General features: G+C 41.3%; 1 protein-coding gene across 2 annotated transcripts in view; it reads right to left on the bottom strand.

The window, feature by feature from the left end:
- Positions 1-11,200, bottom strand: part of LIFR (LIF receptor subunit alpha) — a 70,708-nt gene extending 59,508 nt beyond the window's left edge. The window contains exon 1 of one of the 2 annotated variants that reach the window (XM_081053898.1): positions 10,887-11,200. The gene's annotated coding sequence lies outside the window, so the exon portion shown is untranslated. Of the gene's footprint in view, positions 1-6,138; positions 7,689-10,886 lie in introns of those variants that run through there. The other variant, XM_081053899.1, reaches the window with a different exon arrangement.
- Between the last annotated feature and the right edge of the window lie 10,755 nt (positions 11,201-21,955).

Below are 21,955 nucleotides of genomic sequence, written 5' to 3'. Positions count from 1 at the left end.
ATTTGCCATTACATATTCAGTACATCTTATTAAGAGAGACAAAGAGTGTTTCTTTGTGAAAACTGTCCCTCTCCCCAACCAAAAAAAGAAACCAAACTGCTGGTTCCAGTGGGGGCAGGAGGAGTAAAGTGGGTTATGGAAAGCAATAGGGCAGACAGAAAGAAATGTGTGATAAATAAAGAATCAAATGTTGACTTTGCTGGTAGCTCCGACCTGTGACATGACTTAAGCTACCATGCATTCAACACAAGAACAAGAAAAAATGATTTGTGAAACCATCTTCTTTTATTAGGCCGAATGAAGGAAATAAAATGCAAGGTGAGTATTTGTCATGAAAGTTCCAAGACATTTTTCGTGACTTCTGAGAGTCTACTTTGTATCAAAATATTTACAACGGTTGCCAACTCAAAAAATAAAATTGTCCCTACATAAGGAAGAAAATTACACAATTAATGTAGTTCTGTAGACTGTCAAATGGAAACATTATTTTACACTGAACGCTTTACGCCTTCATCCTCAGTTAAGATTACGTGCTGGAATTTTTCAAATAGAATATTCATGAATTCCATTCATGCTAAATTTATTAGTAGGAACCTATCTCAGTAATTTTATAAAAGATAATCTCAAAAAGGCAAGTCTTTCACAGAAGATATATATAGTAGCAATTTTAAGCCTATTAGCCTAGGATATTCTCACACAGGTATAATATAAGCCATCACTAAATCATTGGTGAATGTCAAGGAGAAATAACCTAGTCTGTTCCTTACGTAGTTTGTGGAATAAGCAGGCGGAAGGCGTGTTTGTGTTCACTGGAACACAACAGGAACACAACAACAAAGTTTCTTCTAAAATTGAAGGAGAGGAAATGAGGCCTAACTGACAGTCAGCTGTACCACCACGCACTGAGGCACTGAGCGTGTGTGCCTGCTGGCCCTGGCCACGTCATGTCCTGTGTCATTCACGGGGCGGGGCATGTCTGTCCTGGGCACGGCTGCATATCTGATGCCTACCCACTGCCTGGCAGGAAAAAAAGAAAAAGGAATAGCTACTGAATGAATGAATCACATTGCATTCCAACAACTCTGAAAGATCAGACCCTGACCTCCAAGAACTTATATAGGATTACTGAAGACAACAAAAAAAGAAGAAAAAGTCTCGATTCAAAATATCATTTCTTGTCAACAGAAAGAATTTGTTTTAAAGTATGTAAAGACTCAACAAAATATTTCCCAGTGACCAGCAGCCATGAAATATTTTGTTAGAATGCCCCCAAGTGTTTTTCACAACAGTTTGATATAAGTTATAAAATAAAATTATTCTGCTTGAAATCCGGTATTAATAGGAACATAATATTGGCCTCAATCATCGTATCAAGTTGGTAAGGTGGAAGGAACACCTGTCCACCTCTACATGAAGGCACTGTGAGCTTGATGTTACTATCGCCATTTTCACAGATAAGGAAACAGACGCAGAACCTCCCATAAAACCAGTAAATGGGAAATGGGATCTGATCTCATCCTTTTTACTATGTAATATGCTCTTCATGTTGGAACTCAGGAAGATAAAAAGAATAACAGTCACCTGTAATTTCAACAAAGATAATCTCACCTAAAAGTTGGTATATAATTTTCCTACAAAATCAGGAAACTGTCCACACACACACACACTCCCTCTCTCACACACATTCACCCTCCGAAAACACAAACAAAAACTTAGATCAACTTACACACACAATTTTACAATCTGCTTTTTCAGTTTACAAATTTTGAGTATCTTTCCACATCAATAAATACTCCCCTACCTCATCGTTAATGAACAAAGGGTTTTCCATTGCATGTATATACCACAATCTGTGTAATCAATCTTCCTATTATTGAGCATTTAAGTTGTTTCTCATTTATACACACCATGACAAACAAAACCACAAAAATCATCTTTGAAAATCAGAGGGTTTTTGGCATGTACTTTTTGAGGAGGTCAGCAGAATCTAGAGATGAGTTTTCCCCAAACTTTCAGAAAGCACCTCCCTCCTGATTTTGCGACACCCCACTAAGCACACTTCCTACCAAGTTAAGAATCACCCTGGGGAGAAAGCTCCTAACAGGAATAGGACTTCCACATGCACAGCTTAGTCAAGAACCACTGCTATAGACTGGTCTCTGTACACATGCTTTTTTTTTTTTTTCCCTTAAATTCCTCGTGGTGGAAATGTCTGACTAAGGGACATGGCACATTTTTGAGGCTTTCGATGAGTAATACAAAATTGCCCTCCTGGAAAGTTGTAACAATTGAAACACCCACCAGTAGCATTTGAAAGTGACAATTTCCAAAACCCTCCAGTTGGTTAGATTTGTCTTTAAACAATCAAATCCCTACATAGCCCTAAATTCTAAAAACAGTGAAACTACTAATAAAACATATCTAGCAAAACAGCAAACAATTCATAAAACAAATGCTAGATTTTAAAGTACATGTTTTCAAATACAAAATATAAAATTTTAATGACACCAGATCCCAGCAGACTGAATTTAAAAGAATGACTATTAGAAAACCTCGTGACACCAGGCACAGAAATATGCCAAGCTGGTAAGTGAAAGACCGTATCTTCACTTGCCTGTCTGGCTAAGACTAGGCTTACTAGCTTGGGCTTTCATAGCAACATGTTCTATTTTTTAATGAAAAACTCAAGAAATTGTATACTCTTTGAAAATTTATAAATACTATCTCATAGCTAATGTGCAATCTGAAGTTCTCGAAATCCTTTCAGATATTCATTTATTCCACAAATCTCTGCATGCCCAGTAGGGGCTGGGCACTGCTCCATGCTAAGGCACAGTGGTGAAGCCCAGGGTTCTGCCTTTAAGGAGCTGCTGTTCCAGAACCCTGCAGTGAAGAATCAGCAAACCCATTAGGACGCCAGTCTGGAACCACTGGATACTAGGGCAAATTACAACACCTTAGGGTCTTGGTTTCTTTATCAGTAAACTTAAGAAGTTGGCCAGCTGATCTGAGGTCTCTTCTGGCTTTCAAATTCTAGATGTCCTCTGGTTTTGTTTGAATGTTTAAATTCCGACTACTTATAAGAGCTTTGCATTCTAAGTTCTATACAGTTCTTCCATGAAATCAGACCTAGGCTTTCGAAGAAAAATAATTTTACGTCTATAGTAAAACTTTGGTGATTCAGGTATGTTCAAGGAATAAACATAGGATAAGGTTCCAGTTAGATGAAGATTTTTGCTCCCCAAGGATGGTTCAACATCTGCAAATCCATCAATGTGATACATCAGATAAACAAAATAAAGAACAAAAATCATATGATTATATCAATTGATGCAGAAAAAGCATTTGACAAGATACAACATCCATTTATGATTAAAACACTTAGTAAAATAGGTATAGAAGGAAAATACCTTAACATAATAAAGGCCATATACGACAAGCCCTCAGCTAATCTCATAATTAATGGTGAAAAACTGAAGTCCTTTGCTCTACGTTCATGAACAGGACAGGGCTGTCCCTATCACCTCTGCTTTTCAACATAGTGTTGGAAGTCCTTGCCAGAGCCATCAGGCAAGAGAAAGAAATAAAACGCATCCAAATTGGGAATGAAGAAGTTAAATTATCACTCTGCAGATGACATGATGTTATATATAGAAAACCCTAAAGACTCCACCAAAAAGCTGTTAGAAACAATCAACTAACACAGTATAGTTGCTGGCTACAAAATCAACGTACAAAAGTCCATTGCATTCCTATATACTAACAATGAAATCTCAGAAAAAGAAATACAAAAAACAATTCCCTTTGCAATTGCAGCAAAAAGAATAAAATACCTAGGAATAAACTTAACCAAGGATGTGAAGGATTTATATGCTGAAAACTATAAGACATTTTTGAAAGAAATTGAAGACGACACAAAGAAATGGAAAGACATTCCGTGCTCATGGATTGGAAGAATCAACATAGTTAAAATGGCCATATTACCCAAAGCAATATACAGATTTAATGCAATCCCCATTAAAATCCCATTGCCATTTTTTAAAGAAATAGAACAAAAAATCATCAGATTTGTTTGGAACCACAAAAGACCCCGAATAGCCAAAGCAATCTTAAAAAAAAAAGAGCAATACTGGAGGTATCACACTCCCTGATTTTTGCTTGTACTACAGGGCTACAATAATCAAAACAGCTTGGTATTGGCGGAAAAACAGACACATAGACCAATGGAATAGAATTGAGAACCCAGAAATAAAACCACATAAATATGGACAGATAATTTTTGACAAAGAAGCTGAAAACATACAATGGAGGAAAGACAGCCTCTTCAATAAATGGTGCTGGGAGAATTGGATAGCCACGTGCAGAAGAATGAAACTGGACTGCTATCTGTCACCATATACCAAAATTAATTCAAAATGGATCAAAGACTTAAGCATAAGACCTGACACAATAAACTGCATAGAAGAAAACATAAGTTTTCTTCTAAACTTATGGACCTTGGGTTCAAAGAGCATTTTATGAATCTGACTCCAACGGCAATGGAAGTAAAAGCTAAAATAAACAAATGGGACTATGTGAAACTTAAAAGCTTCTGCACAGCAGAAGAAACCATCGACAAAATAAAGAGGCAACCAACTGAATGGGAGAAGATTTTTGCAAACAGTGCCTCTGATGAGGGGCTAATATCCAAAATATACAAGGAACTCATGAAGCTCAACAACAGAAAAACAAACAACCCAATTGAAAAATGGGCAGACGACCTGAAGAGACATTTCTCCAAAGAGGACATACAAATGGCAAATAGACATATGAAAAAATGCTCAACATCACTAATCATCGAAGAAATGCAAATGAAAACCACAATGAGATATCACCTCACCCCAGTCAGAATGGCTTTCATCAACAAGACAAATAATACCAAGTGTTGGAGAGGCTGTGGAGAAAAAGGAACTCTCATACACTGTTGGTGGGAATGCAGACTGGTGCAGCCGCTATGGAAGGCAATGTGGAGGTTCCTCAAGAAATTACGAATAGAATTACCATATGACCCAGCAATCGCTCTCCTGGGTATCTACCCCAAAAATATAAAAGCATTTCTCTATAGAGACACGTGTGCTCCAATGTTCATTGCAGCTTTGTTTATGGTGGCCAAGACATGGAAACAACCAAAATGTCCTTCGATAGATGAATGGATAAAGAAGTTGTGGTACATATACACAATGGAATACTATTCGGCGTTAAGGAAAGATGATATAGGAGCATTTGTGACAACATGGATGGATCTCGAGAGAATAATGCTAAGCGAAATAAGTCAGACAGAAAAAGCAGAGAACCCTATGATTTCACTGATATGTGGTATATAAACCAAAAACAACAAAAGGAGACAACACAAACAAATGAGAAACAAGAACTCATAGACACAGACAATAGTTAGTAGTTACCAGAGAGTAAGGAGGTGGAGGGGGGTAAAAGAGGAGAAAGTGGGTCAAATATATGGTGATGGAAGGAGAACTGACTCTGGGTGGTGAACACACAGTGGGATTTATAGATGATGTAATACAGAATTGTACACCTGAAATCTATGTAATTTCACTAACAATTGTCACCCCAATAAATTTAAAAAAATAATTGTAGAAGAAAAAAAAAAGATTTTTGCTCCCAACTTTAACTGTTTCTTAGGTTTCTAGAACCTCCTTCACTTTTGCACTGCACTGTAAATACCAAGACATGAAACGTGAACCAGGACCTCACTGGTATGGCGGTGGATGGGATGGGCTGGCACCCCGCTTTAAGGCTGGCACCCTCAGGGGCTGCAGCACCGACGTTCCAGTGAAGAACTCTTACTTCTCCCCAGCGTACCCCCAGACCCCAACACAACAGACGCACACAATTCTGTCTGTACAATGTCTACAACTCACTGCTCCATTTGCATTTCTAATATTAGAAAAGGGAGGCACTACTGCCACCACTTGTTATTTTCCACCTGATGCTCCTGCCACCACCATTTCAATTGTCCTCAGATCAGGGTCTCCTTGGACAAGCCTGTTTCTGACAGCAGGTAAGAGGCCAGCACAGCGAGGGGCCTCAGTATCCCAAGCGCCCCCCCGACTCCCCAGGGAAGGAAAGCGCCACACAAACCCTTTCAGGAAGTAGTGGCGCCTCCTTGTGGTCTCTCAGGGTACTGCCACTTAACAGCACATGTACTCTCATCTATAGGCACAGACGTTTCCAGTCTTCCTCTGTACCTGCCCTACAAACGAGAAGAATGGGTAAGAGCCAAGAGGTTCTCACCTCTGCGCAAAAGTACAGGAAAAATTCACCCACGGGAAATTTTTCTCAACTTCCAACATAAAACGTACAACACACCTTTCGCTCACAGTAGCAGCAGCAACTGGTGAAAAGGGTACGTGTTGGAATTACAGACAACGTAGGATGAATTGGGAATTCCTGCGTGCCTACAGTTCACAAAGGAAATGTACAGGAAGTAGTAAAAGTACTTCAACTCAAACATCTAAGTTTCCAGATTTACCACAACCAGTTCCATGTAAAACAGATGCTTACGTGCTGCCTCTGCTATTTGCCTGAATGAAGAGCTTTCGCTGCGATGATAGTGACTTAGCTTAAGATTTAGGAGTCACAGGATACATTCTTTACCGAGTGTTTGCACAGAGCTTCTGAGAGGGTTGAAAGATAAACTTATCTTACATGGAAACAACTTATTGGGTTGTGGTATCGACCAATTAGAATTGGAAATGAAATAATTAAAAACGCTCATTCTGCAAGATCACAGAACTCCTGATGTTGAACGGGAGCCCAACAGTCACAGGCAAGATAAAGACAACAGATTCCTATGAGATGTTTATAACAATCGTTTGGCCCAAAACTCATTTCCTGAGCTTTCAATTAACATAAAGGAACATATATTTAGAATGACAAACAGATTAGAAGTTCGGAAGAGGAAATACCACAGTTCCTGATATTCCCTGAAATAGAACATGCACACATTCTTCCTGAGGACAAAAAAAAAAAAGTACCTGCATAAAATCCATATATGTGTTCATTAGTCTGTCATTGGCTCAAAAGAATTAAGATATTCAATACACACACAAAAAAAAACACCAAAAAACAAAAAGGCATCTTTGAAAATTTCACACTTAAGCAAATGGCTAATCCACTGAAATCAAAGAGGAAACTACCGACTAAATGACTCAGAAATCACTATCATGTCCTGGAAAATCAGGTACGTCTTAAAGGCTTCATACGTAAATTTCATGTAATAGCAATCAAATACAACTGACCTAGAGCAATGATTTAGAGGCTGTGTTAACAGTAAAACAGATTTGGTAATGTCAAGGGCCAGAGCCAAGATGGAAAGCTCAGAGAAAAGACTTCTGAATTCACGCATTTTGACCCAAATTAGGCAAGATTATTGTTTCAACTTTGATTATTCGTTAATTCAACAAATATTCACAGCCCATTGTGATGAAGGCTGTTCCTGGTGTTGGGAAAGCAATGAGGAACAAAAGAAAGCTGAGGGTGCCTGCTCTCTGGGGCTTCCAGCAGGTGGAGGAGCTCCACCAGCCTAGGTCTCTCCTCCACTCCTGTAAACATTCCTTGACATGGGCAAATACACAGGGCACCAGTCCAGGCGCCTGCTCTCTCCTGCCTGCCACTCTCCCCCTTTCCCCTTCATCATAAACTCCACCACACAGGCAGCCCTCTGTTGCTCAGGCATGTGAGGCTCAGCCCCACTCCAGGGCCTTTGCACTTGCTGTTCCCTCTGCCTGAACCACTCTCCCTGCAAAAAACAAAGGCTTCTTCCCGTCCTTCAACTCTCAGCTCAAATCTCTCCATCTCAGAGAGGCTTCTAGGGCCACTCAATCTAAAACAGTGGCATCTCTCCCTGCCCCTTTACTACAGCAATGCTATTCTATTATTTTTCAAGTACTTGTCACTATCAGATATTATCTCCTTTATTGCATCTCTCCCTCTAAAATGTGAACTCATAGTGGGGCCTGCCAGTCCTGTGCACAGCTGTATTCTTAGTTCCTAGAAGTTGCCTGAAATACAACAGACGCTCAATAAATTCTTATTTAAGAAGAGCAAAAATAGGCAGTATTAGCGGTTTTCTATCACAATGACAGGTACCAAATAATAAAGGAAAAAGAAAACTCTTTAACTGCCAAAAGATTTGTTTGATCAGTTACAACAAAAAGATCATTATACCTTACACTAGTCTTTTAAAAAAATGGAAATATAAACCTCAATATTGGCTAATACTCAAATTTTATAATGTATCGGGCTGTTTTAGCATTAGCATTACTTCTACCATTTATTCTATGCTGAAAGCACTCAATTTTAATTTAAAATAAAAGAGCCAAGTAGTTTCTAAAAGCATATTCCTCCTTAAGACTTATTAATAACCTCCCAAACTGTACAATTTGTAACTGTATTTCAGCAATATTAAAATATGAGCTATTGGTGATAATCTACAGAAGGCAGGGATTTTAGTACCTACTGGCAAATAAGTTTTATAAAACACAAACCACCTTTGCCTTCAATTTAATCAAAGATACATGCCTTTCGCCGTGTTCAAAAATATTTAAGCTCATTGAGAATTTTTCTTACAGTTGATCCTTAAAAATTTACATCTGTTCTTTTATTCCTTGTGTTGAAACAAAGAGCTAAGGTGTTACTCAAGGAATATGATTTTAGTTACTGGCCATCATGGCTCATGCTTCACCACAAAGACACCAAAGATCCTTATGGATAGCTCTAAAATGACATAAAAGCAAAAGATATACACTGGAGAGAAAGGGCATTTATTTCCTGGAATGGGATGCAAACAAGCAAGTTACTATTGCCTGTGGGCTTTTGGGAATAATTGAAATCCACTTAAAAACCTCAAAAACTAGTGTTTTACAATTTTATAGCAAAATATTAGAAACAACCTACACAGGTCTCAATAAAGAATAGGTTAAATCAATTATGGTTTATCCTTAATGGAGTACTCAGCAGCTGTTAGGGAGTGAGACAGCTCTCTTAGGTACTGATAGAGAGGCTGCCAAGATTTAGTACTCTACAGGGAAGGTAGGGAGCTGGTGCAGAACAGAGTATACAATGTGTCTTTATTTGTGGAAAGACAAATAAAAAGAACACATAGTAAATGTTTATACTAGCATAGGCCAGATCTGGAAAGATATACACAAGGGGCTGGTAACCCCAGGTCCTGGGGAGAACAGAGTGCTGCTGTGGGGCGTGGGGGAGAGAGGGACACTTTCCATTCTATAGCTTTTTATATCTGTTGAATCTTCTCCAGTGTGCATAAATCACCTGTCCCACAAATTAATATGATACATTTTAATATTGTAATACTTTACACTATTACCAACATATTAGTCAAGGATAACCATCAAAAAGCAAAAGCCTTGAAAAATCACAAAAGTTTATCCTCTTTGATGGCACAGTTCCCGATCCTTAATTCCCAGAAGAGAATCCAAGTCTCCACTAATTAGAGAGGCGCGCTAGTGATCTCACCTATTACAAAGCAAATAAGCCTCAATTCAATTCTTGGAAGGGAGAAAGCTGTTCGGTTCACCCAAAAAACATACCTCACATTTAAATTGAGCGTGTAACTACCTAATGAAACCTCCAAACCAACACAATTTCCACCTGGCCATAAAATAAAGTCAAAGTAGGAAACAAGAGGACTGTCTCCTGCTTTTTTAAAAACACACTATACTTAGGTTTCCTTTCCTCTGCCAGACTTAGACAAGGAACCCTATGATATTAGTGGAATTTCAGATCTGTGGCAAAATAATCTTTCAGGGGAGGGGCAAGCATCACTTGCACTACACAAAAGCTTATTAAAGTGTTTTCATTTGTGGGGGAGGGGAGTTTGCTTTAAATTTGTTAGGAATCATTTTCGTACCCCTAACTGATATTAAGTGACATTAATTTTGCTCCAAGCATTTTTTTTTTAAAGATGTAAAGACAAATCTAAAAAGGAAAACGAACAAATAAGAAGGCAAAGTTTAAACTGAAACTTTTCTGTTGAATGTGTATCTTAAAAGAACACAACAATAAATGAAAAAAGAAATTATTTCCATACGATCGCCACTCATAACACCACCACACGTTGTTATCAATATTTGACTAGGAAACACACCCATAACAAAAAGGAACACAAAGATACCTAACTTCAAATCAGACCTCATATAGTTTTGGTAACCGAAAGTGAGGACCAGAATCCCATTATTCAAACCCCCGCTGCAAATGCACAACACTTGATGTGCAGTTTTCTGTCGGTCAGAACTTAATGACTCCGGCTCTGTCCTTTTTAACAACACAGCAGTCGTGGCATTTTTTTTCATGAAGGCTAACTGTGGTCGCCCACACTTTAATTTTGCACGTAATAAGTACAGCACCTCGGGATATCAGCATACAAACATACAGGTAAAGCAGAGAGTACACTGTCAGTACAGAAGGGACGAAGAACTGGTTTAAGGAAGAGTCGCGGCACTGGGTCACGGACCTCTTTGCTGGATCACATCTCCGAAGGAAAATAAACATTAGAGCGGCGTTCCGTGCCCCAGGTAGTAGCCTCTGGTCTTAGCCCTGCTCGCCCTCCGTGGGGCACAGGTTCGCAGCCGCGGAGTGGGCGCCCTCCGGGACCCGAGCGTCCCAGGGCGCGCGCGGAGCCGCACGGCACGGAGCGCCTCGCCCCCGCCCCCCACCCAGGGCACCCGTCTGGGACCCTGCCCCGACCCGGGGACCGGAGCCGGCCGGAGCGGTGCCCAGGCGCTCGCGGCGACGCGCCCACGGAACGGGCTTCGGGCTCCGCGGCCGCACTCCCCGCGCCGCGCCCACCCGCCCCCGGGACTCACGGGCCGCTCCCGCGCCGCTATCTCGCCATCCCCCGCCGTCGGCTCCGCTGCCTCGGCCGCCGCCCGGGGGCTGCCCGGAGTCCGCAGTCGCCCGGGGCTGGAGGCAAGGAGGAGGGCCGAGCACGACCCGCCGCCGCCTCGCCTCCCGGTCCCAGCTGGGACGGCGCGAGGCGGCCACGGGCGAGGGGCGGCCCGCTGCCCTCTGCGAGCCCCGAGAGCGCCGGCCGCCGCCAGAGCCGCGCACAGGCAAGGGTAACGGCCACCGCCACCGCCGCGGCGGAGACGATCCAGCCGGGTCTGCGGCGCGCGGGGGCGGCGCCTGCACGCCACTCGGCGGGGGGCGCTGCAGCCCAGGCCCCGCCCCCGCCCCGCCCCGCCCCGCCGCCCGGCCCCGCGCGCCCCGCGCGCCCCCGCCGGAAGCCGCGCGCGCGCCCCCGCCGCCGCCCCCCGGCCCGGTCGCGCGCGTCCGGCGCTCGCCCGCGAGGCGGCCCCTGGGAGTCGCAGGAGAGCGGCGGCGCGCGAGGCTCCTGCGCCAGGAGTGGTGCTTCCGCGGAGAGTCCCGTCCCGAGGCCAGTCTCGGAAGGTCACGGAAAAGCCAGGGAGAGCGACGCTGCCGAGCCGGTGCAAACCCTCACGCCAGGCGGGCCTAGTGCGCGGCGGCCCTGCGGGGAGGAGAATGGCACCCAAAATGCTGGCAATGCACTCTGCAAACAGTGCATGGAGGGGAGGAAAACGTGCAGCCGTGTTCTAGCTTCCTCTGTAAACACACATGAAAACCAGCTTCTGTGCCTTGGAGTGGGGCGGCGGGGTGCAGGAGGGAGGGGGGGCGTGAGCGATTGCTACGTAAGATTCTCTGAGTTACCTAAAATGCCCCGAGGGCTGGGTCGCTGCGGCTCGGGCTACCTTCCTCCGCCCTGGTGCAGCGCTCACTCACCCCGAGAGGGCCCGCGGGGCATTCTAAGAATATCCTGGAGCCTTACAGTCGTGCCTCCAAGGCGTGGTGGGCATATTTGTACGGAGAAAAAAACGGCTCTCTTAATGGGGTGAGATTTTTCCTCCCAGCATTGTTCCCATTTCCGCAGTTTCACTTGGCCTCGATTTTCTTCCAGAGTAATGCACCAAATGAAATTAGCTGGAGAGCGTTTGATGGCACAGAATCATGATTTGAAGATGTTTACGCTCTATGCCGGACGCGTTTGATGATGTTCTCTTCGGCACAATTAATTTTGCAAAGTTCAGAAATGTGCCAGATAGAGCCCCTGGCACGCAGAGTCACCGGGCTCTGCAGACACACCTTCAATGAGAAACCATCTTGTTTCATTTGTGATTTATTTGTTGCACCAGCACTGAGGCCAATGTGTTTTTTAGAGAGACCTTTGGATGAAATTCCAAAGCAATTTCTAAGTTGGCAAAATGATGCTTATTTTCTGAAATAACATTTCCCTGTTGATAAAGTAAGTAAAATGGGCAGCAAAACACCAGCCAGTACATTGGGCTTCCTACCAGATGAAAATGTTTCACGGTACGACGTGGTCCCTACCTGTGTGTCCTGATGACCAACTCTATCAATGTGCATATTTTGAACATCAGAAGTAATACTTTTGAGGAATAGAGTGAACAAATAAAATGAAGTCACTATAGTCAAGCTGCTAAATTACTGAAATCAAGTAGATAGAAGCAGAGGAAATCACACCTATAATGAAAGTTCTGGAAATGAGAGGCTTTGTTCTTTGAAAGGATGAATCACAAAAGCAGCAAACGTGAGATGATGGGGTTTTGCTATTAAATTACTCACATCTCGGCCCTTAAACAGGCTTCTCAGGATGGGTAATAGAGTATCAGTGGGCTGAGATATGGCTTTGTTCTTAGAAGAAATTTTGGGACCAAATAAAATCTACAAATTAAGCAGTTATTAACCAGTGAATTGTTGAAATGAGTGAAACTATTCTTCATTTTAAGCCTGACTGATAAATGTAGATTTAAATTGGTTTATTTTAGAGCACAGTTTTGGACAAGATTCAAAACTTTAATAAGATTCCTGTAACAAGAAGACATATGAGAGCAATCAGCTAATTTTCTCTACATGTTATGTTCCTTACCCAAAGTGGTTGGAATGCTACTTGAGGGGCATGAAAAATGTGATAAAGACCATGAATAATAGTATCTGCCCATGATTCTGTTTAGAATACTCTCAGATAAAAAGATTTCAGGGGTCTTATGTAAACTATTTTGGTAATTATTATATTCCTAGCATGGCCCCAACAGGACTGTATTTCGTTTGTCTTTGTTTGTTTATATTATGCCTTCTTCCAAAGAGACTCAGGTGGTTTGCAATGAAAGACAAATGTTTAAAAAAAAAAAAAGTCAAGAAAAATTCTGACTGAGACTAACAATAGCATTTGAGCACAAAACTTAGCTCCAAGCTTCCTCATAGCCAAGTGAAATAGGAGAAATGAAGATTTTCATAATTCTCATTGCCAAGTGGAAGGAATCATAGTTTACTTAAAGGAAAGTCTTTCCCGGCCCAGGCTCTGAGAGGAATGTGTCATAAGGGTCTTTATGTGAGGATTTTCAGAAGTCTAAGTTAAGAGAGACGCTATACAACAACGGCTGTGGCCATCTTTTGGTAGCAGGCAGAGCTAATATATTTTTTATGGTGAACAGCTTTCAAGTTAAAAGTAAGTAGCAAGACTCTTACCAAGTGTTTGTTTATTTGTTTATTTGTTTTTAATACTCGCGGTTGAAAGCAAGACAAGGATATAATATCCAACCTTGGTTTTCCCAGTTTTCTTCTCCATAAAAAGGGGTAATTAAAAGTGCCTACTTCATAGGGTGGTGGAGAGAACAAAGGAGTTAATTTCTGTAAAACCACTTACTGCTGTGTTAAATTTGCTATAGTTTTCCTCAGCCAAGGTGTGTATGTATATATTTTCCTCCCCTCCTATAGTTTGTCTTTTATTGCAAACCACCTCAAATCCCTTTTGGAAGAATTCATGGTGTATGCGCCTGATACAAAGTAAGCAATAAATATTAGCTGTGAATGTTATCATTATTGTGATTTCTGCTACCGCTTCTGAGTCTATCAAAGCAGATCTATGAGCCTGCTTTGAGGCTAGATGAGGTTGTGAGGTGGTTATAAAATCCTGTTATCCTTAGTGGGTAAAGCTTAGAGGATTATGAGGAATAAACAGGTATCACTAAGATGCCCATAAAACTGTCTTTGTTCTCTTAGATTCCTTTTGTTATTTGCCTATCATTTCCTGTCCTACATGACTACACTTAATAGTTTGATTTGAGGAGCATCGAGTAAGGGCCCTTCCCCCAACAGACTATCATTTATTTAACTCCTTGGGTCTTTAAGACCTGTCACCTCAAGACTCTTGTTAAATTTCTTATAGTTTTGAGAGGTTAATACCTTAAGCTGTTAAAGCTAATTCTCAGAGTCAGAAGCCTAGGGGAGTAGCAGGAGTGTGGAGAAAGCCACTGAAAGGACAAGGGGAACACCATGAGCAAACCGTCTCTTTCTGGAATACACCCTGTCTGCCCCTCTGCTCTGCCCTCTTCTCCATACCTCCCATTTGATCCCAACAAACTACTGTCTGATTAGAATCTTCATTTCACATCTTTGCTCTTCCTCTCACTCAATAATCCTCTCGGTTTTCTTCCTGCCACTCTCATCTTCTCTTTCTGCATATGTCTCCACTCTTACCTCCCATTTTATCGAAGGGTCCTCCATCCCTTCACCCTTTATCTCTTCTTTTCACTTACTGAGGCCTCACCTCTGTTTTCTCTTTCTTCTCCTGCATTCTTTTTATCTGTTGTCTAGAGTCATTTTAGGGCAAAGCAAGACATTAAAATTGATGCTACCTTATTCCGTATAGTCCATCACAGACCCAGAATCCTGTGCTAATATTCTCAGTTGAGCTAATGGATCCCACAAAAGAGCAATTTACTCCATTCTCAGTGGTGATATTAAGCCCATTATTTAATTTATTCCTACAGCTACTCTACACAGTGTGTTGCCAGAGGCATTTTGCACAGATGGAGAAAGAGGCCAAAAGATTAAGGAATTGAACTGAGGTCAAACCAGAGGTAGTAGAGTGGTTTTAAATTGGACCCAAATTCCTTAAATCTTTGAATATATTATCCTAACTAATGCACTTAATCCGCAGCCTTCAATGGCCTGTACAACAGCAAAAGAGAGTGAGTTCATGTTTCCAGCTTCTGACTGAAAATTTTTCAATGGTTACACATTTGCCAGCAGGGTTAATTCAACGTCTAGAACACATTAGGTAGCTGAAAAATAATGAGTCAGTTAAATAATTTCAAAAACAGCAATGTCCCTAGGGTTTCCTTTGAGTACCTAATCTGGTACATTGCCTGAGTCTCCTCTCGGAAAACAAAAGTAGTCATCACTATGGCAGTTCTGGTCAACAGGGACATTTCTGTTGATGATTTCCGTGCTGGAATTTAAAGTAACTGAGGATATCACTCTCAAAGAGAAAGTCTGCGGCTCTGAGATTCTTTCTGAGACATGCCCAAGAAATCCCAGATTTCTGGCCTTTTTGTTTAATCACAGAAGCTTATGCTCAAAGAGCTGACAGAAACCTTAACACTACCTAAATTAAGGTACCGTTCATTTCAAATTCAAGTGTTCATAGAATCCCGTCCTATATACCTGGGCAGGCCTAATCTGGATTATACAAATTAACCTAAGCATGCTAGATTTTTTTTTTCTTAACCCTAGGAAAGAGAGACCCTCCAGTGACCCTCCAGTGGGGATATTGATATTAATTGGTTAGTAACATAAATAGTCTCACTGCAAGGCATTTTTTTGTGTTATAGGTATCAGTCCCACTTTACAGATAAAGAGATCAAAGCTCAAAAAAGTAAAATAACAAAGATTGAACATACCAATCTAATTCCAAAGTCGTTATGATGATTTAGAAGACATTGACTAGATGTAGGGTTCAGAATACTTAGTTGGTAGGTAACAGCAATGAACACTTATTGAGCATGTACAGTGTGCTGGGTATTGTGTACCAACAACTCATTCTATCCTCTCAGCAACTCTGTGAGTTGCAGGGAGGGTTGCCATCCCCATTTCACAAAGGAAGCCACCCAGTTATTGACAACAGCACAATTCCAACCATCTCAGTCTGGGTCCAAAACCCCACTTCTAATAACTAGACTCTGCATTCCCGTCGGTACCGGCCACCAAAGCTTTCACCACTTCTAGTTTCAGGGGCTTCACAAGGATCTTGCCTACTACTCACTACCACTGTAGGCGAGGCTTTGACAAAGTTGGGTTTTGACCAAGAGCTCCACAAAGCCTTTCCCAACCCAAAGGGCGTGCTCTCCAGTGTCTCCTTAGTCCAATATGCTACTCTGCTTTGCCTCTGTTGGCTTGAATCCAACTCTTTTTCTTCACATTCCTGTTTCAGATTTCATTATTTATTGAGACCGATGACATGCTGTTTCTTCTGGGTATTGTTTGAGTTCTGCCATATTGTATAGCACTGTGTCTTTGTGACACCTGGCTCACTACACTGTCCCCAAGCTTCTCCCGTCTGCATTGAGACACCATGATCAGATTTTCACACTACCGTTTACCTGTGTGGGGTGACTGCTTACTTCACTATGAAAGTATCTTTATATTCAAAGCCCCCAACAGCCAGGAGCACCCCTAGATATTTCCATTGGATTTAGAGAGAGTGTTCCTTTTGCTTATGCCTTATGATAACATCTTTATTTTACACACAGCAGCTTAGTTAGGACTTTCTCAGAAGTATACTAAGTTTATGAGCCCTAGATTTTCAATACATTCGTCTATCTTAAGAAAATAAAAAATATCACTTAAAGACAATGTTAGTATTCTGCAGAGTTTTCAGTATAACAGATATCAATGAAGATTGCGCAATGAAGATTCCTTTCCTACAAATGGTTAAAATGCAACCCTAACTAATTTTGCAACGCAGGGCATAAAGGGAGTGGGAGAGATCATGAATAAGCATAAACATTTTCAGATGGCTTTGTAGATTTGTGATCAGGGGCTGTGGACAAAAAGATCAATTCCTACCTGAAGGGAGGTGTGATGGGCACGTTTATGAGGAAGTGTAAAGTGGCATAAAAACGTATCTCTGTCATCATTATTAGATTTTTAAGTTCATATTCAACAAATATGTATTGCGTACTTAATTACACATAAATGCTAAAAATACAACAATGAGGAAAACAAACAGAGCCTTTATCTTTATGAAGTTTACATTGTAAGACCCTTTTAAAACATGGTCAGAATGTCCTGTATGACCCTGAGTTGCCAGAAAAAAAAAAAGAAAAAGAAAGAAAGAAAAACTGCTTTAAAATTAATTTCCTATTAACTAACCTCTATTGCTCTGTTTTTCATTTTTTGTTCCTGTCACGGCAGTAGATTAAGTTTAGACCTAAATATTTAACACCTTAACATTTGATTTTTCAAAAGCCCGAGGTGAATTACAGCTCATAAAAGTATTACAAATTAACATATAATAATCAGCACAAAAGATATAGAAAACTTGTTGTTTCTTTGATTTTTAAAATCTTTCTAGTGGCTAAAAGTCAAAATTAAAATATGCAGCCATATCAGTTGCTGTAAAATCAACACTTCCTTCATTTTACATATTTTCTAATTGCTATGCAAGGGAGAGGGGAACATAAAAGAACCATTTTTTTCCCCAGCCACTAACACAGCAACAGATCTTCATATTAATTATATTTCCGTTCTCAGTTCCCCTATCTTGTGTTGCTATACTCTAGTTCACTGTTTTCCAAAGATGTTGCGAAGTTAGTCAGAGTTTTATTAAAAAAGGAGCTCCTTAATCATAGTAGGTTTTAGGTGACAATAAACCCAAACAGCTTTGACGTTTTCAGGCCATTTTAAAGCTATAAATTTATTGTGGATCCCCAAATGTGATGGGAAGGGATGGCACGGGACGTGATAATATAACAATATACAGTATAGAGGATACTGCCCAATGTTCATTCCTTCAGTAACAGCATCCTGATTGCCCTTTGAGGATCCACCCTTCCCCCATTCTTAGTTCTTGAGTTCTAGTGGGTTTGTCCCCCATTCCCTGGCTTTAGAAACGATCATGTGACCAGTGATGGGCTGCTTAGTGTTTAACAACCAATTCTCCTAAGAAAAATAGCTCTGATTTACAGCATTTGCCTATTTTCATGGTACAGTATTCCCACCATGGCCAATTTCAAGCTACCAAGGTGAAATCACGGAATGCAGAGTTGGGAAGTGACACACACAGTCAGCTTCTGGGAGCCCCCAGCTCAGCGTATCAAATATGTCCCAGGCAACATGAATCAGACCATTTATCCCTCTAGGCGTCTGACTCAAGCCAGGCCAGCTCCTTAGACCCAAATCCTTGAATATTTTTGGAACTGTTGTGGAAGAGTCAGGTTTTTAGCTGGGTTTGCTGATAGGAAGGAATTGGAAATAGTTCTGGTGATCTTTTGCCATATGTGATCCATTTCAAAAGAGCCTGGCTGAGAAAGCAGTTGCCTCAGAGAAGAGAAGAGCAAAACTGAGGGGTGAAGAGAGTCCAGTTCTGGACTCACTGTCTGAGTCCCTGTGTCCAGTCCAGCCTGAACCTCTGGACTTTGCAGATGCACGAGCCAATATAAAGTCTTCCTTTCTTTTCTCCTTCTGTGTGCCTCTCATGTATACATACACACACATATACATACACGTATGGAGATCTCTACCTCTATCTGCCTGTCTCTCTATCTCTCATCTCTATCTCTATCTCTGTCTTTCTTCCTTTCTTTGCTTACTTATTTATTTTTCTTTTATTAAACCTATTTGAATTGGGTTCTGTTCCATTGAAAAAATATGGGCATGCTTCTTCTTTTTTTTTTTTTTTTTCCCCAAAGAGCCCCTCATGAGACTAATATTCCCCAGAGCAACTTGGGAACTGTGGTTCTACTCATTCTCCCCAATAAACTTCTCCCCAATACACACTCTGAGGAACTTCCTCTTTTCTGTCTTTACCTGGAAATCCGAACTGGTAACTGTTTTCTCAACCTCGGATACAACTATTCGAAAGGCTGTTCAGATTCAACATTTTCAAATGAAACTCGTATTTTCTGCTGAAAGTACACTACTCCTATGTCCCCAATTTTCATTAACTTATACGCAGATGATGTGCCTGACCAGGGATATGACAGTCAACAACATACAGTTCTTGCCCTCATAGACCTCTCATTCTAGAGAGAGAAACAGACAACGAACACGTCAACAAATAAATACGTAAATCATATAATGTCAGTGTCAACTTGAAATAAGTGCTTTGGAAAAAAATAAAGGGTTTAAGGGACTGAGAATAATAGGGGTTGCTATTTTAAATGGGGTAAGTGGGGAGCCCTCCCTGAGAAGGAGTTTCTGAGCAGAGAAGCCTAAATGAAATGAGAGATGGAGCCTTGGGAATATCTGGAGGACTAACAGGTACAAGGCTGACATGTTCCAGAACTTCAAGGAGGCCAGAGTGACTGGTGCATGGTGAGCGTGGAAGTCGGAGAGGTATCTGGGGCCTGATTAGGTGGAGCACTGGGGGTATGATAAAGACTTTGGATTTTCTTCTGTATGTGATCCCTCTGGCCAGTGTGTGAACAGTCGCTTATTTGGGTCAAGAAGAGAATCAGGGAAACCATTGAGGGGCCCATTACAGTCGTCCAGGGTAGAAATCATGCTAGCTTAAACTATCATCTTTCTAGCTACCTTGGATAGGCATCTTCTTTGACTCATCCTTCTCTTTCACTTGCTACATTTCTGTACAGATACCCATATGTGGATTTCATTTCCACAATGCATCATACAGCCATTGAGTTTCCTAGGACGCAGACTCTTAAACAGACTATCATGGAGGTGGTTTCTTAAGGAGTGCTATTGGGACAACAGCCTATTGAAGAGAAGGGAAAGAGCAGGCCTGAGCAGAAAAAGAAGTTCAACGGCAATGCTGGGTGTTCTGAAGCTATGATGATCCTTCGGAGCTGTCCTGAGCGGTGGTAAGAGGTAGGGGTCTTTAAACCCCCACAATAATCAGTCACTGGATACCAACCAGCCCAGGAAGAGAGCATGTCCATGGGTAAAGGGGCTTGACAGCTGAGGAGTCTCTGTTGGCAGCATCCCCAGTGACTTGGACAATAAGACCTTTATTCTTGAAGAGGGTCTGGGCACGACACCCACTACACCATCCCTTTTTCCATTTGTCTCTGAAACTGCCCTGATTTAATTTCTCATTCCTCCTGCTTGACTACAGCCCACCATGCTACCTCAAGAATTATACTACAGAGTAAAAGCCAGATTTCTCCTTATTGCCGATAGAATTAGAGTTAGACACCTTAGCATAGAATCCGGAACTTTCTAAGAGCCAAGCATCATCTCCCCACTGCACGTCTCACAATCTGGGCAAACACACCTATGTCGCACACCATGCTGCTGCTTGGATCTGAAATGCTCTCCTCCAGAAATCCTATCTATCAAAATCCATTCTTGGAGGCTAGCTCAAATTCTATCTTCCTCTTTCCTCAGAACCATTTCATTCGGTCTGGAGTGAGTCGCTTATTTGTTACCTGGGCAAGAGCAGCAATGAGGTCCTCATCATTTCACCCCCCTCACTCCCTAACCACATTTAGCATAGTGAGCTCCCCATAAATGTTGGATGCCTTGGTTTCAGCTTTCATCAATGGCAGGACAATATCCTGAGACAGCAGTATAGCAGAGTGGTCGAGGATGAAGCTTCTGTAACCATACTACCTGGGTTTAAATTTGGCTCCACCACTTCCTAATCATGGGTAAATTCAACATATTATGCCTCAGTTTGCCCATCTGTATAATAGGAACAGTAACAACACCTACTTCATAGGATTATTGTCAGGATTAAATGAATTAGTATAAATAGAGCATTTAGAAAAGTGGCTACCACTTAATAAGCACATGTAAGTGTTGGCTCGTAGAGATGATGAGGGGACCTGCCTGTGTCACCAGTGTCTGTTTTGACCAGTCTTCGTCCATGCTTATCAAGTCTGCTGCAGAGGAGACTGCTGCTCTCTCTGAGATGCAGGTACTCCGCAAAGGGGACTTCATACAGCTCTCGTGTAGGGATATCTGTTAATAGAGCTCTTGTTTTCCTCTTACGAGCATTCCTTTAATGAAAGGATATTCTTGCAAAACATTGGAATTCTTTGCTTTCCTGGGGCCTTTTCAATCTGGCCTCAGACTGGTTTTATGATGAAAATTATGAACTTTTCCAATGTGGCAAGGAAAAAGCAAGCACAAAGCATCGCATTTATAAGTGAATAGATTCACAGACATTTTTGAATTGAAAGGGATTTTAGAGATCACCTAGTCCAGGAGACAAGAAAACAAGGAGATTATGTGACTTGTCTAATGCCCACAAACTTGTCCAAGTTATTAGAGGACAAAGTTACTCAATAACATTAGCCAGTTTTTGCCCAGAGGCGTTAATTTTTTCAATGTGTATAATTCAAACAATAGTTGATCTAACTTGCTAAATCTCAAAACAAAAAAAATTAAAAAGGGGAAATTTTGTTTATTTCTCAGACTCATTGTCTTATTTAAAATTTCTCCTAGATTTGGCACAAACACATACTGGTTTCATAATTACCTTCTGCTATGAGAACAAATAGTGAACATAATTATTCATTCAGTTATACATTCATTCATTTCCTCAAAAGATATTTGTGGAGTGATTTTCATGTACCAAGCACTGAACTGAAAATTGGAAGTGAATTTTAAATTGTTTCAAAATGAATAAGCCCTAGTGTTCTGTGACTGGTCCCCATCTGTGCAATCTGTGTGTCTGCTGGGTAGTCCAAATTCAAGCAACTTCAGAACGTGGGTTCAGATTTGGAATTGATCTTCATCAGCTAAAAGTTAAATATTGTCAGTCACACAGTCAGTGATTGGATTCAGAGCAAAGTTTCCACGTAAACAATCAATTATTGTTAAGTGAGAATGATTCTCTAAACGCAAACAAATACGATGTCCTGGGCTCCTT

This window comes from Rhinolophus hipposideros (assembly GCF_964194185.1).
Source record: "Rhinolophus hipposideros genome assembly, chromosome: 7".
Lineage (NCBI taxonomy): Eukaryota > Metazoa > Chordata > Mammalia > Chiroptera > Rhinolophidae > Rhinolophus > Rhinolophus hipposideros.
Note: the sequence above shows the minus strand (reverse complement) of the source record. Positions and strands in the feature narration are given on the sequence as shown.